At 40.9% G+C, this 27,550-nt stretch overlaps 1 long non-coding RNA gene across 1 annotated transcript in view; it reads right to left on the bottom strand.

Moving 5' to 3' along the window:
• Positions 1-13,178, bottom strand: part of LOC146989027 (uncharacterized) — a 35,158-nt gene extending 21,980 nt beyond the window's left edge. The window contains exons 1-2 of the long non-coding RNA XR_015035772.1: positions 13,104-13,178; positions 781-894 (exon numbers count right to left, since the gene is read on the bottom strand). This is a non-coding gene — a long non-coding RNA (uncharacterized LOC146989027). The remainder of the gene's footprint in view (positions 1-780; positions 895-13,103) is intronic.
• Positions 13,179-27,550: the final 14,372 nt, after the last annotated feature.

Raw genomic sequence — 27,550 nt, 5'->3', positions numbered from 1 at the left:
ACACCTGCCATGTTCTATAAAAGTCTCATGCTATAATAATGTAATCGTTAATAGTTTAAGTTCACAATGGCCATGGTATAAATAGGACATAATGATATAAATAACAAACCAAAATGTGATACTAATAATAGCAAACTGAACTAAAACATTAAAGGAGCTGTGGCCATAGTGTTATGTATCTATAGATAGGGACTTGGTGGAATTACAATGGGTAAAGCATGCATGTCAAAGTCAATGATATTTTATATGCAGCGGAGTTCCATAATGCTTTATTTACAAGTATTGTGGTTCTGTGTTTTAAGCTGCAAGATAGATCCACTGATACCCATGCAGCACTCCATGCATGTTTTTTGATTGAAGATTTAAAGATCATTCATTAAAATCATGAATATTTGCAGGAAGTGAAACAATTGTCCTGAGAGGAAAAAAGTCAGGACACAACACACTGTTATAAGAAATTGGCAAGACAAAAAAAGAGGGAACAAGCGATGAAAGTTGAGTTTGGTGATGTGGGACTGATTGCTTCGGACAAAAAAGAGGAATATAGATGGGTCTTTTTATACTTTCTTGCCTCCCATCATTTGCTTTCGAGTAGTCTTCAATTTCTACTTTTAGGTCGCTTTCACATATACTTTCATGTATGGGGCCTTCCAGGGATTTTCTTGATTGTGCTGGTGTGTGATGGTGTGTGATGTGTGTGTGTGCCTCTGTATGAGTGTATAATCAACTCTACCTTATTGTGTGGTTAGCAAACACAGAGAGAATACCATAAACACTCACCCTCCCTTGTGTCACCATGGTTTATGTTTCCCGTGGGCATGGCACTGCTGGGTGGCACCAATTATTGTACAGTGTGAGTCAGCCTGGAACTTGGGGTCCCCAAAGGTGTGGTTCCTGGGGAAAGATAAAAATAAAAAGGAAAGAGAGGGAGAAAGAAACATGGGTTGTGTTTAAAAATTACTTATTTTGACTAAATACTATTGTCAAACATTTGGGTTTGCTCTGAAATTGTTCTGATTTTGCTTTGATCTCATTTTATTTAATTATTTATTTTTGTCAGTCACGTTTCCAGAAGCATACTTGAGGCAAACTTCTATTACAAGGTCAGAATATTGATAACACAGGAATGAGAAGAGTATTTTTCTGCTGGCACAGCAGTGGAAGAGTCGATACTGTCACTAGGCAGCTTTTTGGCCCGTCCTGACGTCTAATTAGACTGTTAAGAGCCTGTAGTGCAAGTTAAGGTTGGGTGACTGAGCAAGGCCCCTTCTACTTTAAACACAGTGACCACAGTGCCTTCCTCTGCCTCTGAACTTCTGCTTTAAAACCGAATAAATGGCTTTTCTGCTTACAAATTGGGAACAACCGCTGGTTCTTGGTAAAGCTGGCTTCGGTTCCAAAGAAAGCACTGTGTTTTGAGTTGTTTTGATGTGTGTTCACCCTATAAGCTTCAGAGATAATGATTCTGCAGACTTTTGAGCGGATACCTCATTTTGAGCACATCAAACATGGCATTGTATTTCGTTTTGAATTGTTAGCTTGACACCAAAAGATTTGAGATGAAGCCATACTTAGAACATGGGACAGAAACTATGAAGATCAGCAGAGCAAATCTGCCTGAGCGCCCTGCGCTGTCAGACTAGGACCTTGGAGCATTTGGTGTGTTTGGAGAATGTGCGATGATCACACTTGGTTTTTATCAACACTGTCTCAGTGGAAGTGAGACAGCGAGAGACACAGAGGTAGAGATTGGAGCAGTCGCTGGGGTCTGTAACAATCTTCATCTGATTTGTTTTTCCTCCTCTACCCTCACTGCCTCTTTTATCTTTCTCATTGCACCTTTTCTGTCTGAGTGAAAATGTGAGCAGACTCAGATCATCAGGTTGCTAGGCAACGCTGGGGATGTGATGTGGAGGCACGTAACATTGGGATCCGGGTCCTGTTTTTGTTGGGTTTTACTCTTCTTCTCTGTGTTGCCTTCCTGTTGGTTGTCATTCATCCTTTTATCTTTCTGATCCTGTGCATTTTATTATCTTTTTCTTTTATTTTACTCCATTTGTTTCCCTCTCTTCTGTCTGTATGACTGCACCGTGGAGATTTCTGCACCTAGAAGATGTGCAGTGCCTCTAGCCAGCAGGAGCAGCAGCAGCCGTGAGCATTTATCAAAGCCGTGCTCCGTAATGACCACTCAGCAGTGGGGAAATTGAGCTGACCCCGAGGCCAAAGCTGTTAGAGGGGACTGGTGGGAAGGCCAGCAGGGTCAGGCCATCCTTGTCCCACCCACTTAGTGGGCAGTTAGCGCTGAACCATTAGTTTACTGTTTGGAGGCCTCACAGCTATCCCCTGCACTGTATACACACACACACATACGCACGTACACACTTGGACTCACACACAATGTGGACAACAGCCCCTCCGCCCAATCTTCAGCACTTCAATGTTTACCTGACACAAGTTGTAAAAGGAAAAGAGTCAAAGAAACCGAGGGGGTAAACTTTGTTGGCTGCCAGTAAATGCTTAGACTTGGCACTATCAGGAACTATTTCTCTGTTGTTGTACTGAAAGCAGGTCAAGACAATATGGGCAAAGTAAATGTAGCTCTATTTTACATTTTCCCTTAAAGATTTTGTGTTAAAGGGATAGTTCAACATTTTAGCAAATTGGCCATTTCCATAATCCCTATCATTTTAGGAGTAGGTTCGTTACCTTTATTTGTCGGTGCAAGCTATTTGTAGAACGGCGGAGCAGAGCTGCGCGCTCACGCTACGGAGGCTAATGGGATTTCTTGGTTTCTTGGTAATGGGCCAATTTGCAAAATGTTGAACTATCCCTTTAAGTCCAAGTGAGAATGAGCATAATGTGCTGGGACACACAGTGCGATTCAAATTTGAGTTATTGCTTTTTTTTTTTACACACATGGATTCAACATGTGACAACATAGATCTGCAGTTCATCTAAAGTTAATGTACATTGCTTGACAATAGATTTCATGCAGTTTCACATTGAAAGTAATAATTGCACAAAAAAATATTTATATACATACATAAACACATTCACACATGAACAAAGGAATTAAAAAAAATTATTTACAGTTTACGAACAAGAGGCGATTGTCTGTAGTTGCATATTTGACCTTTGTTGGTCTCCTTCTAGACACTGTGGAGACATGACAATTGCCAGAGCTTGTTAATGCTGGGAAGCTGCACGGAGACAGATCACTGGCTCTAGTTAGCATTATTTAACTCAGCTATGTCTTCAGGCAACTTGCTGACAACAGTCCAGGGGCTGCCATGGGGCGGAAAACCGCAGGGGAGCCGCACACACAGACAATCAATATGGACGCAGATGGGAAAAGCGGTGGGGGCAGAAAAAAAAGAGAAGAGCTGGAATAGTCATTTTCGCTTGAGAGGCGCTCCCTTGAAAGCCATGAAATAAAAATCTGAACTTTAAAATTGATAAGGATTGATTTCGCTGACACGGGATCATAACATACACCTCTTTGGAGACTGGCAGTGTGAGGGCTTACAGATGCCTGGCGCATAAAGGAGAATGGGGAGGACGTAAATCTGACTACAGCACAGCAATTAGCCTTTTACTGTGGAAAAGATATGGAGAATCTTTACTGTTTCATCAAATGGCATTAGGCACGCTCCGGGCCTGGAGGTTTCTGTGTGAAGACAAATGCTAGAATAAACTTGTTTGGACAGATGGATTGGATGGAATTCTTCACAAAGTTCACTATTTTCCCTCACAGATCCATATAGATCACTAGCAAACGGTTGGTTCATTTGTGGCTTCTATTAAATGTCACACAGTGTTTGAGCAATAAGTACAGAGACACGCTCACCCTAAAAGACATTTTCAACAATGTTTTCAAAGACAAAGTGTGCTGTCAGATACAGTACATTCTGAATAAGTTTATCTCAGTGTTCATGTGATAGCTGAGTTTATGGCGGGGGGGAGGGAAAAAAAAAAAAGAAAGAAGCGTGACTATTCATTTGCAAGCACTCTAACCATGTTATGAATCTGAAAACAACATTGTTTCAACTGTGCCATCATGTATGCTTTACAAAACAAATATGCAGCCCACACAATATAAATTAATTACTATTCAAATGAGTACCATGCAGCAGAGAAGATGATTAGGTTGAAGGAGACAGAACTTGGTGCTAATTCCTACTCCGATGAGTGATTGGGAGGAATGAACAGGGAGGTCTTGATCAAAGCTAACATTGTAAGCTAACATTGTACTGTATGCTGGTGAGCAGATGGTGAGCCATAAATCCTCACCCAGGCTCTGACACATATTAGCATTTAGTTAGCAGCCCACAGCTTGCCAGCCATTTAGGTAATATCTCCATCAGATCACTTTGGAAATGGTGATGGAGTGAGTTGGAGGGGATTTTTAATGCTTTCCACGACTGTATTGTGCTTAGTTAGAGGGAACTCTGGCTGTGCCATGAAGTGTTGCCGTTCGCAGCGGTAGGAGACTGCATGTGTTGACAAATACGCTCATCACTGCCTATTTAACTTCACAACGCTTCCACTGGCACCAGCAACTTGCATACCATCGTCATTTACTTCAAGTGGTTACACAAAACTGCCAATCCTGGTGAAATGTTGATTTAAAATACATGTATTTTAACACAGAGTCCATTATAGTCCTATTAACAATTTGGCCTGAGGAATATACTGACCATTACAAAGAAAATATGCAAACTGTACTTGCAGAATACTAGCACAGTGACAAAACTCTGTAAGAATGATTTATGCTAGATGTTATGTGATGATAACAAGCTTTCTTCTAATGCCGATATGATTTATTATCAAATTGAATGCCATTTAAAAACACCAACACGTTCTCTAATGACGTGATAGCTCTGAAACTGCATCAGTCAGCTGCTGCACCCTGATGAGACATGAAATTCAACCACCAACGGAGGTCTTCCATCAACTAATCAAAGCCTACAGTGAGATGATTACTGGTATTTGACATCTCAGATTTATGACAAAATCATATTCCAAATGTTGTAGAAACATCAACAGACCAAAAAACATATATTCAAGTCATCACTTATTCCTCAGGGGGGTGTGGAGAGACTTAACTCTTAAGAGAGATCAGAAACTATTGCCACACAAAAAAAAAACTACTTAATACATCTCATACTTTTATCTATTTTCTCCATTTTCATTTTTTGTTTAATTCTGTTTTGTTTTGTTTTTGTCCATAACCTGAAAATTTCAGGATGCAATATGCCGTCACTGAGTCTACAGCCAAATTCCAAGCATTTTTATGGGGAATTTGGCTGAGTAGGACCCTCTAAGATCTTATTTATCTTATCTTACTTCATAATTTTAAACAAATATTACAGTGTTTTATCCATATTACATTTGGCTTCAAGAATCAAAAAGATATTTTAATATGGTTTTGCCTTCATAAATCCATCTTTTATTCCTCGTTCAGCTGTCACATTACTTGGACACCACCCGCACCAGTATCATGGCCCATCTTCTGGTTTATGGTGGCAGATCTCTCCTTTAGTTTATTCTTGGTTTATGGGTTTGGCATTTAAACTGCGAATTGTGCTGATCTGATACAGACACTAATAATAATATATTTATATTGTCGATTCTTGTTCACTATGAGAGTAAAAAGTTTAAACATTGTAAGAGACTATGCAGTTGTATTAGATCACGACACAGAAGAAAAATGCTGTATATTCACTTAGTGACACTCGCACACTGACAGACAGAGTGAATGACCCTCCTGCTGCATGGATTGGGTTGCAGTGTGTGAGCTGATAGTGAAAGGGCAACAGCAGTGAGAAAGAGCGAGACAGAGAGTGCAAACTATGTGTAGATGTCTGCGCATGTGTGTGTGTTTCTGTGCACGAGTGTGAGTGAGTGTGTGTGTGTGCGGGGTTAATTGCGGTTCAACTGTGAGGAACAGCTGAGAGAGCTCATATACGGCACAGAGGAACAAGCATGGTGACAGGCAACTTGACAACACAACCTGTTTTATGGTGACAAGTGTCAAGACTGTGAGTGTGTGTGTGTGTGTGTGTGTTTGAGAGAGTGACGGGGGGAAAGAAAGTGTGAGAAAGAAAGAGTGAAGAGTGTGCTAAAGAAAGGCAGGTGATCAGTGAAGTGCCTGTCTGCCCACCCAACATGTTCACACGCCTCCTTTAAGAATAGCAAAGAGTCTTGGTAAGCGATTTCTACAGCAGGGGTGCTGATGGGGAGGATTGTGCGACTGCATGTGTGTGTGCGCGAATTGCGTGTGTGTTAGAGAAAGTGAACAGAAGAAAGGCAAAGAAGACAGTTGACTATCCTTCACCTGTCACCTAAAGTACCAACAGGAAGGGATCTGAGAAAGATCACTGGCTGTTTTCCTCTTACCCATGAGGCTTAGCGGGGACGGCAGCAGTCAAGGTGCCGTATAGCTACTTTACACCGGGTTGCAAAATAAGTATTTACGTGGCTTTGTGTGTGGCGCTGGACCCGGGTGTTGCAGCTGCGTGTTTGTGTGTGTGTTCTTGATGCATAAGCACGGGTTCAAATCATCAAAGCAGCTCGCCTCAGCTCAGTTTTCAGTAAGCAGCTAAAGGTTAGACTTATGTGTTGCTACTTACAGTAACACAGCGAGACTCCTTCACACCGTATCATTACCACTACAGAACTCACTTGTCACTCACACCAAACGAGTGAAGTGGGTCATTTCAAAAAGACACAAACACTATTTGAAAAGAAGATGGCTTATAGTCCCCTGCATTGTAATTCAATACATTTATTCTAGTATTTGTAAAGAATAAAGACTATCTATCCCAACCTTATTCCGGTGTATGCAACACATCTAAAATAAGGTTGTCTTTCTTTTCTTTTTCTTTTTTGTTTATTTGTTTTTAACTGCTGTTATTATATCAATTTCTCATCATCATTATGGTCAATTTCTCTCCTCTACATAAATTAAACTAAATTGTTTCATTTATTGTAATAAACTGCAGCAATTCATCTGCAACTATTTTGAAAATGATTTTCAAAATGCTCGCTACAGCTCGCTACAGCTTCTCAACTGTGAGGATTTGTTTTTCAGTCAACCAATTACTTTTAGGTTTTGGTCATGTTTTAATATCTATGCTATACCTGTGCTGCAGCTATACATTCTTGTATTATGCTTTGTAAATGTAATCTCAGTGAGACCTTTTCTTGGTTTAACAAAGTTGTAAATATTTTACCACCCAACAGCAACCCCTTGCTCATGAAAAACAACTTTAAGTGTTGTGTGTTACAACCAGAAATAGGCCTGTGACCCATCCTGGGGTCACCAGCCATAGTTTAGGAAACGCTGACTGTCAGTGAGTTTAAGACCTTTTTAGCTCCCATTCATGAAGCAGAAGGCGTCACTGTTATAAAGATACAAGTGAAAGGTTGAAGGTGCCTCTGCAGTCCCTGACCATCAGTGACATGACATCATGTCATATTATTATAGGATTGCACTTCTTGGTTATTTATTAAATTAAAGTGGCATGTATACAGTGGAACTCCTCCATTCGATCAATTTCTTTTTTCTTCTTTTCTTTTTTTGTAGTGTAATGACTTGAATTAGCTTTGTATTGATTAAACCCCACTACAGTATTTATTTGGGCATTGCACAAGCTAGTGTAATGGAACAAAGCAATTGTAAAAGTGTTAACAAATTAATGTTTCAACTTGTAATTTCTATTTTCAAAGCTGTGTATATAAATAAGGATCTAAATAATCACAATCCTAAGAGATGGCTCGACTTCTGTTCTGCTATTTCTGTTACATGAAAACTGAAAATTGCATTCTTATCACTGTTAGCATTTCAAGCATGACTGAGATTTACATTGGCAACATAACCTGTTAGCTTCTATTTTCAGGGTATATTTTAAATGAACCAAGCTCCCACTGCCAGCCAAATGAGGTCTCATCAAATCAAATTTCATGAGAAATAACTACGATGATGGGAGTCATATCTAGTATTTAAAGTACTTCTAGTTTTCATTCTCATCAAATAGTTTGCATTGACTACTTGTTGGAGAGTCAGAGTGACGTGAAAGAAAGACGTGCAGCAACTGCCTGGACTGAATTCAAACCGACATCGTTGTGGTATGCGTCTCAGCATGCTGAGCCACCAGGACGCCAGATCTGGTCTTTGAAGCCATCGCGGGTTCCCTGAGGCCAACAGCAGCAGTAGCCAGGGGGGTATCAAATGTGTTAGAGCTGCCCCACTAATAAGATAAGTGGGTTAATGCTAGCACAAGAGGTTTGCCACTCATCTCAATCTGTCGTGTTTAACAGTCTCACAGGAATAGCTCTCAAATTTAAATGCTGGACGGCTGCTGATGGAGTGGCAGTGTGTGTATTCTTCCTGTGAGCAAGATCGGTGCAGAGCTGTGCGAGTGTGTGTGAGTGTGAGTGTGGATATGTGTTGGTGGGGAGTGAGCATGGGTGAAAGCAATGTAAGACGCTGGCTAAGTCTCATGGAACATCAGTTGACACTAGAAAAATACAGCTGCCGATAAATCTCCGACAACAGCCCCGGACTCAAGTTTCGCTCCATGATTTATCGGAGTTGTTCCTTTTAGACTTGCCATTTGGGAGCCACGATCTCTGTAGGTCATTTGTACAACTTACTTTTAAACTTTAACACTACGTGAAGCCCAAATGTAGGGAGAAGGAAGCCTGGCCTTTCCATGGATGAGACGAGCTGGATATCACTGTTATATTTTAGTCTCTATTCTCTAAAAAATTGTCTCAAATAATCAATGATTCAGCTTGGATGTTTATATTTAACCACTGTTGCACCCAACGGTTGCTCTCAAAATGTCAAGTGTCTGTTTGAAAACCAGGCTTAATTGGAAAATGTGTGCTTTAAGGTGCAAGCAATTACTCTCATTCAGTCCCTATTGATCTGCAGTTCTAGCACTCATGAGTTCTGCAACACGTTTATTAGATAGAGAGGGACATGTTGAGACATTATGCCTATATTGTTTGACAAACATTTAATAAAATGAAAAACCTACACGGTGTCTTGACAGTTGAGAGTATTATTATGTATTCTAAGCTGATGTAGGGTGGATTTTATTCTGGCACATTACTGGGGTTGGTCTATGTCATGTCAGCAGACGTCGGCATAAAAAACAATGATTTAAGAACTTCCTGAAGAGAAAAAGCTTTGACAGCATTAAGATGACTTAGAAAAAAGAGTGGCTAAGTTTGGACACACTTTCATAATAATACCCGACACCCTGAACATGGTTTGCCTTCGTTGCACACATTTTGGCACCGATCTACATGTCAATGCATCATTACTCTAATTATATTCGTGCTGTTCCATTACATCACTCACCACACAACCATCTTTATAGGCAAACAACAGGTGTTTGTAATTGAATAACAAGTAGGGTATCAACAACAAATAAAATGCTGATCTTCTTAGTCCAACATTTGATTAGAATTATACATATAATAAAAATCTTAATGGTTGCGGTATGTTCTGCGTTAGATCCGTTTATTTTGTTCATTTTTGATCTCACAATATTTCTCGGTATCATACAATCACCATCAGGATTGATAAATCATGTCTTTTTTTCATTAGGAGGTTTTCTCTAAACGACAACATTTGAATATGTATAATCTGCCTTGATTCATACATTATGTCTGCAGGCATGTGGTGTACTGCATCATAACATAATGTTCACACTAATGTCAAAATATCACTGTTTATGTGTTGACAAACATAATATTTCAATAAAAATGGACATAATAGATTTATATTTCTTCAAGTCATTGTTGTTACCAGCCTTCATCTGTTTTTCCTCTTCCTTCTATGTTTTCATTTTCACAAATAAAAAGTGCTGGCATAAATCACTACACTGGCCTTTAGAGGGCACTGAATTTGATCTCAGCTTTCCCCACCCAAGTTTGTTTGCTAACGGCTGTGTGGACACCTCATACTCTTAACACATTCAAATTCCCCCCCTTCACCCCCTCGCCTCACATCTCTGCGCTGAGACAACCTGGAAACCACCGTGCAAGTCTGAGGAAGCTGGCACTCCATAGTAAGCACCTCAATTACAAATGTTATCAGTCCCAGGGAAAGAGAGAGCTTAGCACTTGTGTCTGTTTTTCTCATCAGCGGTGGAGGTGCAGCAGCTAGAGGACAGAGGAGAGGGGCTCGAGAGAGAGAGACAGGGACAGCAGTTTGTACATATGTGTGCGCCTGTGTGAGTGTGAGTGTACGTGTCTATCCTCTAAAACCCGACCCCACGCCCTCCCTTAAATACCCTGTCGCCTTCGGTGTTTCTTTCTTGCTGTTCTTCAGTATCTTGACTCCATGCCCTCCGCAAAACCTTAAGAACCGTATCGTCTCAAATTCAGCCCACTGAAATAATTAAGGGATTGCATGCCGCCAGAAATAAGGGCGTGTGTATTTTTGAAGTGGGGAGGGGACGTGTTTGGAGTCTCGGGATGCCAGGGTGCCTCTGGCTGGGTTCAACTTGTTAGGAAAACTGGGTATTGCTTTACACTTCCGTTGACATGACTGCAGTATCAGTGGTGGAGGGGTGTGCGTTAGGTGTCAGCCACCCCTTGGCTGACCCCCCCCACCCACCCAAGGATGTGCATGTTTACAGAGGTGTTCTCACAAACATTTGCCCAGCGCAGCACGACGGACTGGCCCCATGGGCACAAAGAAATGTTAACAATTATCTTGAATTTCGGACATTACCATGAGCACAAGTCGCCATTAAAGTGAGTATTGTATTAAATGTAATCTTGATACATCATAGGAAACCTGTTTGTTGTCCCTTAATAGCAGTTTTGGCCCAAACTACACAAAGATATGTTTCAGGTAACTGAACCCAAATCCCAAAAGGCTAGTTAGAGTTATCAAGTATCCTCTGCTGCAACAAACACAAGGTAAAGTGAGAAATACAGCATTCACATTACAGACTAATCCACCAGGAATATCTCCTTGCACATATTAAACCAGCCAATGCAGTGGCTTGCCAGATGATGCTGCACTTGCATTGCACAAAAGTTGAGCCAGATTTAACTTTCTGACAGACGCCCCCCCTTCTTGTGATGGCACCAGCAACGTGCCAATACTGAAACAAATGAGGGGGGCTGTGATATTTCACAAAGACTTGCTTACATTTTGTCTTTAAGCGTAGGATATCGATATTTCTGTCTGCACATAAGAGACCCATTTGGTGCAACAACCAAAAGCACAAAAGATATGTGGGCTACCTGCTCCTAAAATAAAAAGGTCAGTCAAAAAACCCCCGACCCCTTAACCCACCCACACCACCACCAATTGGTATGAGCCTCCCATAAGTCCCTTGACGTTCCCGATACAAGCTATGACACCTCCAGGGTGCAGATTTTTCAGTGACTAGCTATGAATTACTACAAAACTGTTGGGTCAGAAAATATATATTTTTTTAAATGTAAAATTTTTCATGACAAGGATAAAGATTCAACAGCGTTATGAATTAATTATCCATTTTTTGAAAACGCTTTTCATCAGGAAAAAATAAAGCTAGAAGGAAGAGGCAGACTGATTACCTATAATCACTTCTACAGTATTCAAAAGGGTCTAAACCTGACACCAGTTTACAAATCAAACTTGAATGCAATAAAGAGAGACTCCACATAATCCAGTATTCATGTTCACTATCAGATACGGACAGTGAAGAGACAGACATATTGCACACACATAAGCACACACGCACACAATTCATAAGCATGCAGACTGGGGAGCAGGCGTCCTTTTGTTGGAGGGAGAATGGGAAGTGTGAAGGACGTGACGAGGGAGATAAGTGTCCTCCAGGGCCCTGAGGTTACCCTAATGGTGTCATACATCACCACTCACAAAGCCATGCAGAGCAAAGTTGTCAATGCATGAATGCTGCACTATTACTATCGGCCATTTTAATCATGGCACCTGTCACTGCGCTAATCAACACCATAACTTCACACTGGAAATCACTCAGAAAAACTCTCTCATGCTGCTGTGTACCTGCAACGGCACACAACACAGGCAGTAAGTTACGCAGCAGGCTGAGGTGAGGGGTTGTAGCTTTGTAGTGCATCATTGCCCTTGTTTAATGGAGGCTTGGCTTTTCCTAAGCAGTTGTTGTGACAATGCTAAATGCTGCTTTTATGAACGTGCTAAAAGCGTTTCCCCCCACCACTGTCAACAACCCTCCCTCCCTCCCCACACACACACACACACACACAAACAGCCCGTCCAGCGTGGCCTCGTGGACACACACACACCAGCAGTCCTCAGCAATCATGTATGTGACCGTTTCCTCAAAGTCACCACTGATGCTGCAGACACTAAACAAGAATATCTCATATAATTACAAGTTAGGGGGACCCTCAATGTTTTTTTTTTTATTTCCTAATTATCCAATTTGTATAAATCCGATACTACACATATGCTGTCATGAACATACTGTGGCTTAATGTTTGTACTGTATCTTACTGTCTGAAGAGGCACAAAAATCACTCATAATAGGCAATACTACTACTACAAACTACAGTATTAGCCTAAGTCTGATTAAAACCAGTACATTAGGTGCTGAAGTTCAGGCATAATCACAGCACTTAGCCAAATCTTCATTCAACATAAGGCACAGTAGATGGGCTTTTTGTTGCATGCAGTAACAGCAACTTAATGTTAAAAACTCAGTGTCCAAGCAATGTTCATAAACAAACCAGAGCACATGGATACACAGAAGGAGAAAAACAGTGAGTAATACATTAAGGTAGCTAGTAACTTAGTAGGCTAGGCTATCATATTCATATTCATCAATATTATCATAACAAAATGAATTTTGCTTGCCAAAAGTAGTTGCAGTCAAATGTGCGTATGAAATTAACACAAGACAGTTCAGCGGACAGCATTTCTTAGTTGTCAAAATAAAAATGTTAGTGCACCAAAGTATGGTAACATTAGCAAAAAAACAAAAACAAAAACGTTAGCAAAAAACAATGTTACCCAGTTAGCTAGCACGCTAGTTAGCTACAGGTGTATTCATAGCATGTGACATTAGCCATTAGCTACTCACCATTGTTCATGCTGTAAAATCTTCCTGCATGGTGAAATATAAGGGATAAATCCAAACTTCTTCGAGAAACAATTTAATCACTAACTAGCCTACTGTACGTTTTAAATGGTGTTTTCGTTCTGACCTGTCACGCAGCCCTAAACGCACAGGTGTAGTGTCAGGTTAATCAGGTGTCCCAGCTGCAGTGGGCTGCGCTGTAACAAAGGGGCAGTTCATTCAAAATCTGCCTACATCTGGTGGTTTTTTGTCCCGTTTGTGGTGGTTGTAGTTGGAGATGTGTTGAGATTTCTGAAATTTTTCTTTGTTTGTTTTTTTATTCTTCTTTTATTTTATTTCATTTCATAAACAACACTTTGTTAACTATTTTCAATGGGATTTTGGTGAAAAATAGCTCCAGAGAGGAACTATCAACAGAGAAGGTAATATCCTCTTTTAAAGCATTTAACTTTACATTAAACTCTGATACAAAAGTAGTAGTAGTGTCCCCCCTTCCCCTTTTTAATAGCCTACATCACCAGTAGCTAAATGGTAAGAGGTTATTGATATTGGGCATGATCAAATAGCCTATTATTAGTTGGGGTTTTTTGCGTGTTCATAGTCTGAGTGAAGATGTGTGGCTGAAAATGAGACACAATTTAAAATGAGAGCATCAACATTGAATAGGTGAAATTACAATGTTTAGTCATATAAATGAAAAAGAATAGGCTAATATAGGCCTACACGATTTAACCACACATTAGATTAAAATAAGCAATAGGCTATATTCATTCAAAGGCAAACGATTCCAAGATCAGCTTTACAGGTATGTTGATATATTCCACTTTGCTGATGGAGAAAATCAGATCAGAAGTGATCTGCACCATAGCAGTAAGTCGCCGAAGCTGTTGAAATGTTGTCAAAAATGGAAAGTGCTGTACATCAAGATTGATGATCCGCCCAGTGTGTCTCCTGCAGTGGCATCATGTCAGCCGCCTCTGTGTATCCTCTTTCAGGCTGAAACACTGTGTAGATACGGGCCCCAAAATAAGACGGATATGTTGCTCAAGAGTTATGGGGGCAGCTGGAGAAGAGCTGGTAAAATATGGATGATTTCTAACTATAAAGATACTGATATCTCAATATGAGTGATGGAAACATTCATGGTGTTGGTTTCAGGATGGTTGGGCTGCCCTGTTTGGGTAGCACTGGAGAGACAACGGGTCAGGTTGCAAACTATTAGCATTCCTCAGGATCCAGACTGTAAGACAGGCTGGCAAAGGACTTCAGCACTTTGCCTTTACAGAACAGGAGAGGGATCAATGTGAGTGGAGAAGAACCATCGAGATGTGCAAAGACACTGACGGAGACGATTCTGGATGGATGAAGGAAAACATATTTATCATTTTCCAGTGTCAATATGTTCAGGTCACAGGAAACATCTTTCGTATGTGAAATTAGTCCTTAAACCAATCTTTTTTTTTCTTTTTTTTAATCATATGGTAGCCAAAAGCATTTTGACATATAATTTTACAACAATTTCTCTCCCAATTTTGGGTTGAAAAAGAAAAAAAATGAACAAAAAAGAGATCATTATCAAGATGATAAGCATGCCGTCAAATCCAACTTTTCCACTTTTCCTGTAAAGAGGATGAAAGCTGCAGAGGAAGCTTCATCTCGGGTGAAGCCAGCTGTGAGAACCGGGCTGCAGAGCGGTGGTTCTAGTAGCACTGTGTCATTATGAAACCTGTTTTAACTAATGAGATACATTATCGTTAATCACCTACTCATTAGGAGCGACATGTTGAAGAGAGAGACGCAGCGATGATGGCGGACGCACACATACACACAATTATGCAGTGACGTATGTTAACACGCAGCATCCTCTCATCTCTGTGTAGTAGCTGAGAGGCAACTTGCTTCAACACTCAGACATGCACCGACCACAGACTGCACACTCCTCACCATCTTCCACAGCTCTGAGGCAGCGAGCCTATAGGTGGTCTCTCTTTTCCACAGCCGAGAGAGGTACAGGCCACCCTATACCCCGGGTTAAGGATTCAGAGATTCTGGTTAATGACACCCAAGCCTCCCCTTCCTCCCCGGGTGCCATTAGAGCCTCATTTTAAAGGAGAGTGATGGGCCAGGCTCACAGGATTATCTGGACTATCTTTTAATCATAAATGAGACCCCTCCCTCTTCTTCCTGCCCCTTCTTTACCTTTCTCTCTATATACCTCCCTCGCTCTACCCCACTGCCCTCTCTCTCTCCCTCTGTGGGTTGAGGAAAGTGCTGTCTCAGCGTTTCCCCCCCACCCCCCTATCTCTTCCTGTTCTGTCTTTATGCTTTTCCAGCCCATCGCTGATCGGGGGCATCAGTTCCACCGGGGTGACTCCTCCGCTGTCACTTAGGAGCTGCAGAGTCCTGTTCTGTCCGAGAGAGCTGGAGGGGGGAGACAGAGAGCGTTGGTGGCGAGGGGGGTGGGAGAGAGGTAAAAGGAGGGTCATGCTAATGACGGGAGGCCTTAAAATTGTCTTCTGAAAAGTCTTGCTCCGGAGTGGAGGATGTTATGGCTGCTAGCCCTGTGAAACTCTGCTAAAACATTATCTTTATCCAATGGTACTGTGCTATAAACACCCTCTACCTCAGCAGTCTATTACCTCTGCAGAGTGTGCAATATTTCACAAAATAATTTTTACACACTCTCTCTCTCAAGCGCGCACACACACATATATACATACCCTTTCTACTTTTTTTTTGTGGACTGTTAAGTTTATGTACAAGAATTTGAAGAAAAAACTGTGTGTACCTGCACTCGCAAAGTTTGGGAAGAGTTATTGAAGAAGAGGAAGAAGGGAAAAAAAGGTGCTATGGTTATGATACATGCTCACCTACAGGCCTGGGCAATGATTTCCAGACCTCATCACCATATACACACACACACACACATAATCACACACACCATCACCACCTCAGTGCCCCCCTTGCCTTCAGTCATTGTCTCTCGCTGCAGTCCTGCAGGGGGTAAACGTCAAACTCTCCAAATTGGATGAAACATTATGGGAAATATTATGAGGCAGCCTGCTGGTGTGATGGCTAGGGGCTTCTGGTTAATTGAGTTGTTGCCCGTGCTGCATACTGAATAGGACCTGAGGATGGCAGACGAGTCGGGTGGGACACTGTCTTCTTTTTTTTTTCTTTTTTCTTTTTTTTTTTAAGCATTTCATCTTTATTGGTTAATGTGCAGCTGAGGCCAGATGGAAGATGGAAGAGAAGGAGACAGAGAGCACAGCAGATACAGACTTACCCAGCATGCTACTTATCAGTCCCACGTATCAATCACGACACATAGCAAACAACATTATTTTAAAATCACATATTTCAAACTCAACGAGGCGAAACCTTTGTACTTTCCCACCCCAAAACTATTTGATACATTACAATTACACCAAGTTCAAAGTCCACCCACAACTTCGGAGCCGTCCCTCTCGCAGTGCCCTGGAAAGTTTCTTTGCCACAGTCACTGAATGATTTCCCCTCTTTAAGCCTGACATACAGAAATCTTTTATCCACAATATTAGTTGGAAAAGGAAGACAGAACTGAAATTTTAAAGAGAAGAGGGAAAAAAGAGAAGTGAAGTACTTTTGATCATCGTTGCGACAAGGCTGAGAAGTAACATTTAGTCATTAATGTCAAAGCAGATATATATCCCAGGATTTATATATTAGCATTAAGAGAAGCCTATTAGTAATGTGGCTCATCCTTATTCGGGGTCACTGCCAATGAGTAATAATCTTATGCAAATATATTCTGCTGGGGAATTTTTTGATGATTACTATATGCAGATTCGGCCCGGTCTCTTCTACTGGGCCTGAAGCGAGCAAAAGCAGAGTTATTCATACATTGTTTGTGATTAGACCAAGACGAAGGAAGCTGAGCTGCATATCAAGTTTTACATGATTAAGAAAACACAATTTCACTTATACTTCTGCCCATAATTTCCTTTAAAGGCCAACTTATTGTACATTTCAAGTGCAAACTTTGTATACAGTCAATTTGAAATGTGCAGATCCCATTGTTGCTCAACATATTGATTAAGATATTAACACTACACAGGTGTGCAATACTCTAAAATTATATTTATTATTATCACAGTCAAAAAGATTATGCAATTTATACAACTGTCAAACATGGCTGCATATAATTTGAACCTTTTTAATAGAGTTTTGGTATAAAAGTACATATAACAAAATTATACTTAATTTAACTTTGGCTATTCAGACTAACATTCTGAATTTTGTTTCCATTTTTAAACAAATAGAGTTTCTATTTTAAGCTTTATAGATACTTGTCATGAAGGCAGTGATACACAGTCACACCAGTTTTATTATCTTATAGAAAGTCATGATATACATCTTAAATGTGAAATGATGGTGATAACTTGCAAATGTCCACTTATATGACCCCGTACTCACAGTTGTGTTCACAGGCTCCTCGCAGCCCGCGAGGAAGTGAGAGCTTCCAGGCGGCTACTTCATCAACATTTCTCGGTGGGTCAGTGTCCTTCGTTGGCAGAGCACATCAATTCAGAGGGGACATCGATCACGGCCGCCTCTCGTCACATTGACCAGCTCATTAGCTGGACTTAATATACGCCGAGGGAGCTGTGGGGCTGCATGTCAGCCCTGCAATCTGTAGGCGGTTGGCCTGGAGACGTAGCCTGTAGCTACACGTCTAGGATACACAACTCATACAGGTGCAAAAAAGAGCAGGCAGTTAAAAAACAAAAGCATTTGTGTTGAATGTTTTCTGTCTCTCTGTGTGTTCATCTTTTATCATTCAATCTTTGCTCTTTAATCAAGTGCAAGAAAAGCATATCCTGCCATGCTGGTAAATAAAAAAAAAAGTATTCATCATTCAAATTTTCCTGCACAATCTGCTTAGAAATTAATTTTGCACAGCCTCTTCTGATTTATATGCAGTTCCAGCATTCAGAAAGCAGTGATCTTCTCATGTGGCAAGTAGAAAGTGGTAGATGGCTGTATAGCACACCTGACTTCCATGCATAAGTGTATAGAGTCCTATAGAAGTGTGTGTCCCTGAAAGTAATCATCATACATCTTCAGGGCAGATTTGAAGCTACAGTGAGGGCTAGCTTGTTAGCGTGCTAACTTCAGTTAAATGATACAGAGACAAGAGTTTAGTTAGTGTTGCATTCCACCATTAGAGCTATTGTTTAGTAAAAGGAATAAGTTTGATACCAAATTTCTTCTAGACTGGGAAGTAAACCATGTAGTGAAAGCAAAACCAAACATTCACTGTCACTAACATTTGCACAGGTAATGTAGATTTTTTAAACAAATATTGGCCATGGTTTTAAAAAAAATGCTTTAAATATTTTCATTGAAAATATTCCTAGTAAATGTAAAAATCAATAGGGTTATGTTTAAATTTACAGTTATATATTGCCAAGCTAGAAATAAGAAAAGCAGAAAGTGAAATACCACAATGTGATGGGAGTATTCTATGGCAACAAACAAAATAATCAAATGCTGTGGTGAAAATAATAGTTTGTTATAACCATAAACATTTTCATTTGCTCAAAAACTTGTGTGTGTATCATGGGCTTGTAGGTTAAAACAATGCTTCCTCCCACTGACGTAAACATCCACTCCAGAGCAAACCAGAGTGCCCCAGCTGACTGCTGGCCTTGTCAGCCCGGCCCACTCACAGATGAGGGCCACATTGTGCCCATTGTCTGACTAAATGGTGGCTACAGAGAGGAGAAAAGGGGGAAACTTGTGTAAACAAGCTACAGCTTTAGCATCTCAATGTCACCGCATGGGTGTCTGCTGCTGAGAAATGTGTTGTGCCTGCTGGCATCATGCATTCCTGCCTGGGCAAACTTTGGACTCAGTCCTGCTGCCTACTTGGCCTCTTGACTGCTTCTGAGAATTGACAAATACATTGCGATGCCAATTTATATTAAAAGAGGCAAATAAGAAACTGAGAGTGAGAATAATGTCACAGAAAACGTCCTCAAATGTTATTCATTAAGGAAACTGAACAGAAGTGAACCGCAGCATATAGTGTATTGAACTCTTGGTGCCCAGAGAAGCTGACTGTGTTGAACCAGAGCGTTGTTTACCTGGCTGGAGGCTACCATGAAAGGATATTCATTGTTCCAGTGGGATTTTACCATCTCTATAGTGCCTCATTCATTTCCCTTTTTCCTGTTATTTGTATCTGTTAGGTTGCTGTCATGTTGTGTTTTGCATTGAGCAGGTATAGGAGGTTAACACAGATAACACATCCTGCTGCAGCTCGATCAGGCTGTTCCACTTTAGTGCCGTTCTGTGGGTTTTAATCTCACACAACCTGACAAGTGTGAAGTCAGCGTCGACACACAAATTTATACACACTTTTGACCTCTGTGCGTCCTCTGGATTTACCTTTTTTACACAGTGAAATTTTAAGAGACACAGGGCTCTTCTGTCTCCGATAATTACTGGCTAAAGACATTCCTTTATTAGTGTCTAGTTTTGTAATGCTGCCAAATAACACTTTATTGCCCTTTAATTAAATATTAATGGTCGTGTCATTACATCTTCATTCATAATTAAAGAGCTACTAACGACTGATATTGCATATTAATGTAATTAAACACCAGTACAGTGTCTGCGTGCGTGTGTGTGTATGTGTGAGTGTCCCCAAGCTTCCTGGTACAATTGTGCTGTAATGTTAGAATTTAATTTAAACAATAGAAATGATTATTTTTATTTTCAAAGCAAAGCCCAAGATGTAGTTTACCTCATAGGTTCAAAAAGTTTCATTTTTTTTGAACCTATAAAGTAAAAGTATTTTTATTTTTTTTGCAGGACAGTGTTAACTGCAGCGTTATGCACATTGATTTAGTCATTTCCCAATTCCCATGAACACACCAGGCCATATTTTCCACATTCAGAGCCTCAGAGTGATATAACCTGTGTATTACATCTTTAAGGAGATAGCAGCACCTCTCTCCCCCACCCTCCTCCCACCACCAACAGATCAATGCCCCATTAGGGTCTAAGGGGGGAATGGGGAGTATAAAAAAGGGCTCCATTCTAGCTAAATTGACCCCCCACTGCAGCTGCGGATTACAGGATCTGCCCCCCCCCAATCCCTCCCATCCCCCACCCAGTCACCCCGACTTCATGACTCCCTAAGATGTGCTAGGTAGTAATAATGCATGATAACAAGGCTGCTTTTGTTGTTAATTTAGCAAACAGGAAGTTTCTGCCCTGGAGGCTGAAGTGAAGACGGGGCAGAAGCGACAGCAGCAGTAGCAGCAGCCATCTTTATATCCCCTTTAGTGGTGTGACCTCTGACCCAGCCTCAGAGAAGGTCAGGCAAAACTTATCTCTCAATGAATAAACTGGTGCCCCTTTTAAAGACAGCACGTTAATAATTGCCTAGAGACCTGACCTGACTTCTTCTGTTCTCAAACAAAGTGGTGCATGTGTCGAGTTTCAATTAAAAGGAAGCAGCAATGGGAGTTTTAAAAGTGAGAAATATCATAACGTGTGCATATTACGGTTTGATGCTCTTATGCTGACATTACACCCTAAAGTATGTGTGATGTGAGAACATGGCAGCATCCACTCAGCGAATACAAGTCTGAAAGGGGAAGAGGAAATAACATTATTGTTATTTATTTAATTTCCAAACACTGAGAATAACAATGCTCGTATTTTAATCAGTGCAAATTAACCATGAAGTCAACATCTAAAGCAACGAAATATAAAAGCTTTTTTTTACATAGTAGCCCCATTCCCCATACACTATGGCAGTTAACTTCTTTAAAAAGAATAACAAGATGACCTTTGAGTTGAGTTTGTTTTGCCAAAATATATTTGATTTCAGAGAAAAACTTAAGACAGTCACGCAAATTCCTACAGAGTTTTGACTCTGACTCATACGATATTTGTGTTTGCCCAATTTACTGAATGGTCAGATTTAGAAACCAGACCCTGTGATCAGTCCTGAAAACTCTGCAGTCAGAGGGAACTTGTCGAACCAACAAGCCATCCCCCTGCCTCATCAATTATGCACAGTCCAGCATCTTCATGTAAACCAAGAGAGGAAAGCAGAGGAGATGAGCGAATGTTTTCCACACAGTAATGAAAGTCACATTCACCACGGCTCTTGGAAACGCTACACAGGCTGTAGCCATTAAAAGTCAATCGGGGTGTCTGCTGCGCAAACAAATAGCTATGATTATTCCAACCTGCCATCCTCCGACAGCATTAAAACATCCTTCAATTAGGCAGCGCTGCAACACGCTCAGACCCAAACAAAGCTCTCTCTCTTCACCTCTCTGTCACGTACCATCAGTCCCACCATGCTGCTCCTGCTGCCTCACTCGCTGCACACCTTTCACTCATCATGATGTGTCAACTGTTTGCAGGAGAGGGAGCAAAGATGGCGAGCTCTCTGACCCACACTGTGTTGGCAAAGGCGCACAAGACACACAGTCCTCATTGTTTGTTGGCTGGATCAATCAGGAAAAACACCTTAGGGTCTTTTTCTGAACTTTGGCCACACAGCTGGACGCGTAAGGTCTGCCACAGAGGGCCAAGAAAGAGGAGAACCAAGTGAACAAATGAAGCACTTTTTGTTTAAATCTCACTCTCTCTGTGTTTGTATTATTTTTTTCTGCTCATTCACTATCACATATATCCTCTGACTTGATATGGCACACATTGGCCCACATGCTGTGTTGCTGAGATGCCAAATTGCCTTTAGCATGTCAGTGGAAGAAATTGATTCAGAGCTCTAAAAAAGTTTGCCACTCTTTTTTTTTTATCCCGGCAGAATTTTTATTTGATATGTTATGATAGAAAAAACAAAGAAGCAATTATCATAATAAAAAAAACTTTCATCTTCATCATCTCAGAGGGTTAAAAAAAAAAGGATTTCCATTCACTGTTCCTCTTTGACCAAACATTTACTGTGACCCAAACAGAGGAAGATAACATTTTTCCATCTCATTACCAAAGAAATCATCTGGACAATCTCACCAATGCAGGGCAACACAGTCAGTTTGACTGGTTCTTGATTTTTGGTATCTATCAATAAAATGTAATGGGAAAAACTAAAAGCATGTTTTATACATAGAGTCAAAGGGGAGATTTAAAAAAAAAAGTTGCATATCTTCCTATAGTGCTGCTTCGCTTTATCACTTTGAGGAAATATTACATTACATTAAAGATCAAGTTACCTGATTGGTCAGTGACAGTTTTGCTGCACACCAGCAACAGTGAGTGACACTGTGTATGCTCTGTCAAAAGCTTTAAACTCTTATAGATATACAAACCTGAAAGGCTCTAAGTGCTCAACTGCATCGTTGTGCCTCGGAGCACATCAGCTCTGAAATTTAGTGTCACAATTGAGGCTTATCTCGCTCTGATTTCTAAGCACTAATCTAATCTTGCACTTATTAGATTATTTAAGTTGATTCATATACTTTGTGGAACATGTGACAAGCCCACAAGGCCTCGCAGCCTCGCCTTAAATCAGCCCTATGTTTCTGTCAGCACCATGGACAAAGCGCAACACTAATCCAATTGATTATCATTATGAAACTGTGCAGCCCATGTGGTTGAATTTAACACAAGTTCAAATTCAATATATGTGGTATTTTCTCAAGAAATAAGTCTGTTCAAAGTGGAATTACATCTGTAAGTGCTATCACTTCAGCGAGCGGCCCATGCAGCTCTATGTAGGCCAAGTCTGGCTGAAGAGGAGCCATTGTGCTTCTTATAGGCTGTTTCTGTTTCTGTTATCTGTTATCTGTTGCCAGTCACTAAAAGAATGAAAAATGCGGGAATTCCTGCCACCGGTGGTTTTAATATGAAACATGCTGATTTCAAAATAAGCTAATTTGCTAGAGGCGCAGAAACACGAAAAAGGTTGCATTCATGATGATCACATCAAAAGCAACTGTTGCTATAACACAATCTGTAACATCCTTTCAGCGAAGGTTTGGATGCACAAACACAGCAAAGCAGGATTTATATTTACTGAAGCACCAGAGGAGTGAACAAACATTGCTGTTGGGGTGTTATGACATTATGCAACCAAGTCAGTCCAGGGAATATTATGATTTTAGTGCAGCAAACAGGATATATATTGTGTAGTTTCAGATGATCTGATTTTAATGCCATGGGCGTATAGTTTTATTAATCTTCATATGCACACCGTGATTCAAATGAGTTCTGGATGAATGCTGGACTCATCTGACTGAACACCCTCAAACCATCCATGTAATCAAAATAAACTAAACGGCATAAACTGCTGCAAACTGTTTTTCTTTTTCTCTCTTTGACAGCAAATGCAAGTAGAGCTGTACTTAAAGCAGAAGTCAGCGACCCGGTCATTTTGACTAACTTCTTGTCAGCAGATGGAGTTAGCAGTCCCCGCCCTCGTCCCTACGTCACCACATTCACGCGCATCCCTTGGCTGCACCCGCAGAGAGGACCGCCCCTTTATGCCGTTCTCTCTCCTCATTGGATAAAGGTTGTAGGATACAAGGAAAGTTTTCTCCTCAGCTTACAGCAGAGCAGAGTGACTGACAGACCCGTGTTTCAGACCAAACACTCTATATAAGTGATTGCTGTCGGAATATATAACTATTTAAGACTTATATTAACACAAATATTCCGCTTACTTCTGCTTTAAAGTCAACAAAGTCATGGGCCTTCTTATGCAACACTTTGAAGATTGAATTGTTTTCATGCTTTCTTCATTCCGTTATCACATTACTGCATCCATTCATAAAAATACCACAAAAAAAAGCAGTAAGAACAGCAGCGTACTTATGTCAACATAAATATAAGTCACAAGAACAGCAATATATTGCACTCTATTCAAAACTCTGGCAAACAACAGTAAATCATATAGCCTAACGTAATAATAAGTCAGCTGAAATGGAGGAGGAAATATCTTGAGTACATCTGATAAAAGTCATGTGCTGCTCATCTGTAAGTATTCTGACTCTATGGCAATAATTACAAAATGAAGTCAGTGTATATATTCTGTGGGTTATTCAGATACACACACGCTGCTACGGTTTGTTATCACCCAGAAAAAGAAATAGCTGCTGGTGTAAACTCATCCTCTTCTGCAGAGACATGTCACCAGACCACACACAGTCTTATTTCACACTTAAGGCGGAATTCAAAGTGTCTTAGTTCAGACACAAACTCACATTAAGTCTCATGTCTTCAGACTGATCACAGTTCGAGTGCCAAGGCATTATCACAGCCAAAATCTGTGGCCAAGTGTGTGTGTGTGTGTGTGTGTGTGTGTGTGTGTGTGTGTGTGTGTGTATGTGGGACTGATGCGACTCAGCTGTGCATGAATGGATGCACTTCCAGCCGAGACTCTTGACAGCCATTGCATCTGCTAAAAACAGCTGAGCCTTTGTTGGTAGATTAACACCACTGCCTAAATGCCTTATTTAAACAGTCCTCTGGATTACAAATCACCAAGGTGCATAGGAGAGCTATACATTCATTTGCAAACCTGGGCCTGTGCCAGAGAGGTTTGACAGAGTAACTAAACATTTCACCATGGATGAGAGCTGCTAAATGCATTGTGACAGCCAGTAGTGTGTTTTGTTTCTTACAGAACACGGTGTACACAGAGGAAAACTGAGAAACACACACTCACAGCACATAATGTATACAGTGACACATGCATAGACACCTGTGATCCACAGAGACACCACACACACACACACACACACACCTGTGCAGATTGTCTCCATTTCCACACTCCTCTTTGTCTGCGGAGAAATTACAGAGAAGACAATGAAAAATGTTAGGTGTTCAGACTAATATTAGATTAAGCTAATCGAATTTGAGGAAAAATTGTTGCAGAACATCATGGGAAAACATATCTATTATGGAGACATATTAGCGGTTCCATGTGTCTGAGGTTTTAGTCGTTAGCTTTTCTTTCTTTCTTTCTTTCTTTCTTTCTTTCTTTCTTTCTTTCTTTCTTTCTTTCTTTCTTTCTTTCTTTCTTTCTTTCTTTCTCTTATCTTCTTTCAACCCAACTTAAAAAGCTCTGTGCCAGAATAAGTCAAATCACTGCACATTTAAAATCCAAAACCTGATGGTCAAAATATTCCAAAGGTCACAGACTTGGCAGCGTTTCAGGTTTTTACATATCTGTGCATTCTTTGTGCAAAATAGATTTTTTATAACTCAATAAACTTGTTTTGAGGTAACAGGCCTTTATGGTAATTGAATAACTAAACAGAATGCTTCAGTGCTACTGCAACAATCTCCACCCAGCCGAGGGCAAAAGGCTCATTTTGATTGGCAGCCAGGATACTCCCTATCTATTAGTGCATTCAAGACAACCAGGAAATGAAAAGTTTCTGACCTACAAGCAATAAGTATCAACACAGAGGGGACAGTGTTGTAAAGAGCCGCTGTACAGGAAGCTGGAAATTTGCACTGAGCTGCGCTTCTGGCTCAGATGACCTTGACCTCCTTACAGGTCAGAAACTTCTCACGTCCCAGCTTCAGTGAGTGGATCTAAAAAAAATCTTTGAGATAGGAGCACATATCTCGTTTCATACGCTGCAGACCTTATAATATGTAAACGCAAATCGGCTGCCTGTTATGGTACAATATATAAAGCCAGAATTACGTGGAAACACTTTTCACACACCAACTGTCCGGTGAAGGCCTTTCTCTGAGTTAATGTAAGAATATCTACAAATCCAGGTCCATAAAAAATCGTTTCCCCAGTTTGGTGCAGAAAAACTTGTCATGTTCGACCTCCAACTCAGGCTCTAAAAGTCTGTGGAAAGCCTGAAACAAGGAGATGAATGAATGTGATGTTCAGGGTTGAATTTAACTCATGCGGCAATGGAATGATGTTGCTTTTATCTCCCTGCAAAACATTATCTTGTCTCATTCAAGATAAACTAATAAATAACTACTAATAAATTATATTCTTGTTTTTGCTGTCACTTTGTTTTCTGCTCATTTCAACTTGCACTGAACAATTTATATTCACATTTGACTCTGGGTCCCGCTCTGAACACATGACTAAGAGAAACAAAACTGCAATGTTCTTTTAACTACCTTTAAGGCAAACTGGTCTTTTTCTTTGATTTATCTCCACTCTATTGCTAACAGGCCTCATTCATTCACAGTTTGTGCCTGTGTGCAGTTTACAAAGATAAACAGCCTCGGTGTCAGAAGACAGTTTCCAAAAAAAAAAAGAATTCTCACACAGACAAGGCCTGCATTTCAAAAAGGCTTGATTAACACATAAGTGGGCTCAACATTTGCAATAACACTGCTAATCTATGCAAACTTTCTTTAGCCTTGTTGCAACGTTGAATGCCTGACCGGCCGTGCAAAGGCGTATGGTAAAATATACTCTGTAAAAATCTGACAAAGACGGACTTCTCTTCCGGCCTACAAAGGATTCCAAGTTTCGCCATCCTGCCCAGCTGCCTAGAATAGACAACAAGAGCCTCTTTTGTCAGGGTGAGTCAATCTGTGTGGGTGTGAATGCATTAGCCCTTCACAACAGAATTATGCCCCTGAACTCCCCCGCCTTGCTTTCAAATATTCTGTGATAGGTTTTCGCGGTCATGTTTAGATCACTTCCGGGCGATGATTTACCATCGAGGAAGATGAATGGTGGCCTTTGAGTTGCTGAATAATTATACTTGGACCTGCGAGTTGGGGAACACATAACCCTCAGAGGGCAACATGACAAACATGTTTTTCGCGGCCTGGTGACAAAGAGCATGTTTTGATGTGACTGGGCATATTCCCTGAATTGAGTCATGCGGCACAGGGTTATCACTGTGGTGCGTGGGCCTTCACTCACTCTGTTTGTCCATCTCGGCACTTTGCTTTTCACTGTCTGACTAATGGTTTTATGTGTGCGTGCTGTGTGTACGTATGGCGGCGATATTAATACTGGCATGCATAGCTACGCTCATGTGTGGTAGTATAGAGTCCGTCTGTGTGTGCATGCGTGTATCTATGTGTGTGTGTGAGTGTGTCACCGCAGCCTGAGGAAAGGAACGGACCACAGCAGCAGCAGCAGACGAAGACTCACACAGTGGCAGTCCCTCTCTGAAGTCATCGTTTCCAGCAGCAAGCATGAACACTGGTCATTATCACGCACACGCAGCATCTGTGCAAATGTGAGTTCTCATGAAGGTCCATTGAGTACTAAACACAATTAATTCGTTCAGAACCGCCAGAACAGCAGAACCTAATGATCTGTTCTTTTGTCCAACATAGCCCGGCAGAGTCCCTCGGAATTACGCTCGTACGAAATCAATCTGCGCTGCACGATTAATGTTGATTCACACAATTTAAAGGGAGACTGGTATTTGTCGTGTTTTAGTCCAACAATTTACTCACCGCCTCCCACTGTGTAGATC

This window comes from Trachurus japonicus, chromosome 4 (genome assembly GCF_045865225.1).
Source record: "Trachurus japonicus isolate A0001 chromosome 4, Traja_1.0".
Taxonomy (NCBI): Eukaryota; Metazoa; Chordata; class Actinopteri; order Carangiformes; family Carangidae; genus Trachurus; species Trachurus japonicus.
Note: the sequence above shows the minus strand (reverse complement) of the source record. Positions and strands in the feature narration are given on the sequence as shown.